Here is a 5,825-nt window from a genome sequence, read left to right as displayed (position 1 = left end):
CTCCAATATTAATTTACTGGCTAATTTTTTTTTTAATTTCCATGTTTTTTCTCAACAAAAATTTCCATCAGAGTGACTTTTTCTTCCCAGAGTTCCTATTTCAATCACAACATTTTAGCAAGGGTAAGTTATGGTGGAAAAATTGCTGTTTTCCCATAGAATCATAACTCAAACGCCATAAATCTGAGTCGTTATATATTTCCAGAAAGCACAGATGAGGAAAAGAAAAAGATTTTACATCGCCGTAGCAACCATCCAAAAAATGATTTTTTTTTTATCCTGCTGATGTAACCAGTTTGGAGGTCGAATTGATCACGGAGTTCACGGTGAAGTGAGACGTGCGTGTACATAATATTTCACATTTCGTGATTCTGCACGGCAGATTTTTTTAACTTGGCGCCATCAGCTTCACCGCATCGTAGCCGGTAGCCAGTGAACCATATTTATGACAGGAAAGGAAAGTGTGTTCAGGAGTAGCGAGTGGACGGCTGGGCCATCAATCACGGTAATTAGCCTCTGTCCGCAGATTGGACGGGGTTAAGTGAAATGGAGGATTTCACCATAAACCGTCTCTGACCGTTCCTGGGAGACTCACACAGAGGAGGAAGGGCAAAGTAAATATTTGCTTTACAGGCCCAGCAATGACTGCATGATTTATAGGCGTATAATGAGCTTCTACCTAAATCCTTTGCCTCCCTATAAGCTTCTCAGTGATAGACTGAAGTCCCAGTCAATAGGAATATTGTAATAGGAATATATTTTTTGTCAACATATTTTTGACTTTGAATAATATATTGAAGATCGGCTGGTCCAACAGACAAACTAGTGACGCATCTAAAGGTGCCCCTACATGATGAAGGACAGTCAACCTTGTACAGTAGGGTTTCCCATAAGTGTCAGAAAACTAAAACTCATTTTAGTATCTAGAAAGTTAAAGGATATTTAACCACAAAAACAAAAACATAATACACTGCCTGGACCAACAAATTTTCACACTCTAATGTTTTGTGGGCCCACCTTTAGCTTTTTATTAATTCATTAATTCACACATTCGCAGTGATGTCATTTCAATAAGCTTATGCAATGCCACAACAGTTATTTCCATTCAGAGTTGCATTCATTTTTCACCAAGATCTTGTAGTGATGATGGGAGAGTTGGACCACTGCGTAAAGTCTTCTCCAGAACATCCCATAGATTCTCAACTGGATTAAGGTCTGGACACTGTGGTGGCCATTCCATGTGTGACAATGATGTCTCATGCTCCCTGAACCACATTTTCACAATTTCAGCCAGATAAATCCTGGCATTGTCATCTTGGAATATGTCCAATGTGCCATCAGGGCAGAAAAAATCCATTGATGTAAAAACCTGATCATTCAGTATATTCAGGTAGACAGCTGACCTCATTTTTTTGGGGACATAATGTTGCGGAACCTAGACCTGACCAACTGAAGCAACCCCTAAAGCTCTTACCTACTGTATTTGCTTTGCTAAATCCAGGTGGTGACTTTTTTTTTTTTTGGCCAGGTGCTGTATATTTCAGCTTAATAGTCCTTAGATATAGCAATAGATTTATTTTTTCAAGTATTGCAAGTACCGAATACCTGTTGAATTTTGCCTGAAATGCTGTGTCCTTGCCACTTTCTGTCAGCTGACCTGAAAGCAAAAATTATGTTACCTTCCTTCCATAAACTACAGAAGTAAAATCTCCCCCGAATGTAATAGGGATAAACAAGGGCAGACATGTTTGAAGTCCAGCCTGGGTGGCAACCATGGCTCCCTCCATTGATAGAGTAGAGATAGTGTGTGTTGTCACTGTGTGGGGGCTGTTTAGACCCCTGATATTTCCTTGAAGCCCCCCCCAACAGTAAAAAAAAAAAAACACATCCTGGAGGCGGGGTTGCATTACATCAGATGACGCCGCATGTGCGCGGCATTGGGTGACATCACATATTTTGTCCTTGCCTTGGGTGCAAAAGAAGGTTAGCTACAGCTCTGAGTGGCCAAATCCCTTCCCATTCTTTCAGGTGCTATGACTCTCTGGTGGGATTTTGGACCAGCCAAGGTGGGCCTGTGGGCAATAAAGAACTTCTTATCATTGCTTCTTCCTTGCTAGCTAGTTTCAGTGCCGTATGATCAGTGTTTCCTTCTACTCACTGAAATAGGTAAAGAAGGAAGGTGTCAAGCATGTGTGCACTGCTTGGATCTCTCGGATGAGTCACATGAGGGTCCCAGTGGTACAGATAACAGGCAGACTTTTTCCTACATTTGGCTATGGGAAGGCAAATGCCTTTCTAGGCAGTGAACTTAGGATGAAGCAGAGATTTTACCCACGGCCCAAAGGGCAGGACTGCAGTATTTTGTCATAATCTTAGCAATGCTTCCTATAAGACAGGGCCAGGTTTAGTAACATAGAGAGTAAGACTTTGGAACAGACACAGGCCTATGCATAAATGTGGGAGAGCTATACTCCTTCCCTGTGTAGCTTCAGACCATAAGTTTCCTTATTATCAGTAGTAATACAATATCTCATATAACCTAAATGCACATGGTCACGATAAACTAAGTCCCAGATAGAACCAGTAAAACCTGAAAATGTTCTATATAAATGAGTGTTCTGTATAAATAAATCAATCGGTGTTTGCCTGCAGGCTCCAATGATGGTAACCAAGCCCTGCCAGTGGCTTGAAGTTGTATTAAAGTAAAAGTGTAGGCAAATATTTTCTCAAGCATCAGGGAAGTACTCTACAAGACTGGAGAGAAGAGGGACTCTGGCGGACAGTGTTGGAACCCATTGGCCAGTATTAGGTATTCTTAGAGCAGCAAGAGGATTGTACACAGTTTATGTATATAAGCAATGCCAGAATAAAAAAGCAGCCATCATAGACAGTATCCACTCTACACCTTTCCATACTAATTTTTTTTTAATTCCATCAGCAAGTTATTTCAATTATCTATACCAACATTTTAGGCACTAAGGAACTCTCAGGAGTGAAACGGTAAACTCTACAGAAGTTGGCAATGAAAACATTCATACTGTATGATTCCTGCTTCAATGCACGAACCATGACAAGTACTTGGCAAATGGGTCTCATATTTGACTTCTGCCTTCATAAACCTGACACTGCAAATAGCATTGTGTTCCTTGCACAGGAAAAAAACTTCATGTGAGAAATATTAATCTGGAGCTGTTTACAAACCCCAAACATCCTTGCCAACCCAAACCTGAGCTGCCTCGTGTAACGTCTAACCTGCTGCTTGAGGAAATATGACATTCTTTCTGTGCTTCTTATTGAATGCCGGAGGACTTGGGTTTCTGTAGTGTTGTAATACACACAAATAAACCGTGATCGGCTCCAGATCATGATATTATGATTATATTCTGCTGTGGTTCTGGTTTGCAAGGCCCTTTAGAGATCATCATTATGTAAAATTCTGCCTCCAGATAGGCAGAGCCAGCTGTCACTCACGCAGCTGGGTGGATGCAGACAGAATTGTCGGGATACGTTCCGGCTGCGGCGTCTCAGTATATAGGGAGCTGTAGCTCGTGGTATACTGAGCTTTGGGTGACGGGAGGACGCTAGTTTGTGTTCTCCCGTTACCCTTAGGAAAACTATGGGGAAAAGCCCTAACCCCATAGTTCTCCTTTAACTCTAAATCACAACCCGAACCTTACAGGTTAAGAAGCACTTTCAAAGAAAGTGGAGTTATACGTTCTGCCTCCTACCCAAAGTCACCCCTCCTCTCATGCCCAGATGCATTTTTATATATATATTTCACAACCATGGCCTGTAACAATGTTGTCATTCTTCAGCAGAATGCAAAACTCTTGTTGTACTTTGCAAGCCTATGTAGGGGATCCCCAAAGGCTTCCATGGGACCATCTCCTGTGCACATAAAGAGACAGTTCCCATAGCTACACAAGGCTATGGGAACTAACAGCACAAAGAAGATTTCTGGAACAATGCAGGCACTGTAGGCAGTAGCTCAATTCACCACTGCTAAGTGCTCAGGAAACCCATAGCAACCTCTGGAGGATTCCTTGTTAAGAAAGGCTGATTTAGCCTGTAACTACTTGTAACCATTTTGGCCCTGCCAAGCAATTTTTATGGCCATTGTTTCTGGAACGTTTTATGCCAGTGGCGCCTGTTTCTAAAAATGATTGTTCTTCTGCATCCAAAAATGTCCGATTTATTAGGAAGTGGATACTTGTGAAATGAGGGTGGGTTAATCGTTTCCCCCCCTTCAAAGTACAGAGATGGATGCAACCCAGAAACAATACAAATCATTCAATATGAATTCTCTGCTGAAAAAAATAAGGTTTGAATTCAAAGGATACAAAAGTAACTCTACTCTTGTAAAAGAGTATAGAAAAGGGCCAACATTTTCTGTTCCTAATATTACAGCGCTGTAATTCCCAAACGTTGGTTAATTGTGTGTCACCATTATAACTTTTCAAGGAATCTCAGTATTCTGTCTAAAATTACCGCTTTACCATCCATTTTTCTGCAGCTTGTTTTTTTTTCAAACTGAATACCTGCGGTTTTGATTATTATCTTTAATTATACAGTATTATATTAACCATGATTTACAACTAGGTATACAATAAACATATGCATTAGCCCTAAAATAGGACAATGGGGTACAAGGCCTCTGCCAAGGATGAGGGCAAGACCACATAGGGTGCCCGCAGACCATAGAAGGTAGTCAGCCATGCAGGAACAACCCACCACTCCCATTGCAAGCCAGTATTATTGCTATTGTTTTGTAAACTAAGCATAGACAAGGTACAAGACAAGTAGTGACATCACACAGGAAGGAACAACCATGTTTGTGAGTGTGTTCCTCCTGAATACGACTCTGCGGCAGTCATGCATTATACCCATTTTGAGATTGATGACTGTCACAAAATGTTCCTAAATTCTATTTTATTTGTCTTTTGGAAAGGGTAGTGTCTGTAACTTGTTGGGGAGATTGCCCTTCACTCTCAGTCCTGGGGGTGCAACAGGAAGTAACATGAAATATCTCCAAATTATCCTCACTGAAAGATTTCTCTCCACCTCCTGTTCCAGTGACGACTTAAAATTTTCCAATGCTTTCAGTCCCAGTGCCAATGATCACCAGCACAAATTGAGAGGGTAAATGTCAGTGAGGAGGGGAGAGATATAGACATCAATAAATACTTGACAGGGATTCTAACTCTTCCTCGCTCACTATAAAAAAAGAAAGGTTCTAGACTTTAGACTAAATGGCTGCTAAAGATGGGATTCTCACCACTTCAGGGAGCAAAATTTGTTCAGGACTTGCTTGCTACCTGCCTCTAGAAACCCAACCATATAGTTGGGTTATTCCTGAGGCATAGTTGAATCATCTTGGAGGAAATTGAACATATAGTTGGGTCATCCCCAACAGAATCAAACATATAGTTGGGTCATCCCTGATGCGGTCAAACATATAGCTGGGTTGCCCATGAATTAATCAAACACATAATTGGGTTGTCCTGAAGGAATTAAACAATATAGTTTTGGTTGTCCATGAGGGAATAAAAAATATAGTTGGGCCATCCCTGAGGGACTCAAACATATCGTTGAGCTCATCCCCAAAATAATCAAACATATAGCTGAGTTGGTTGTCCATTACTGAATCAAATATATAGTTGGGTTGTCCATGAAAGAATCAAATGTTATAGTTAGGTTGTCCATGAGGGAATCAAACATATAATTGGTTCATCCATGAAAGATCAAAAATATAGTCGGGTCATCCCAGAGGGGATCAAACATATAGATAATGCATCTAGGAGGGAATCAAACATATAGTTGGGTCA

Source organism: Nanorana parkeri, unplaced genomic scaffold (genome assembly GCF_000935625.1).
Source record: "Nanorana parkeri isolate BGI_ZX_2015 unplaced genomic scaffold, ASM93562v1 scaffold456, whole genome shotgun sequence".
In the NCBI taxonomy this organism is placed as follows: Eukaryota; Metazoa; Chordata; class Amphibia; order Anura; family Dicroglossidae; genus Nanorana; species Nanorana parkeri.
This window is presented reverse-complemented; position numbering follows the sequence as displayed.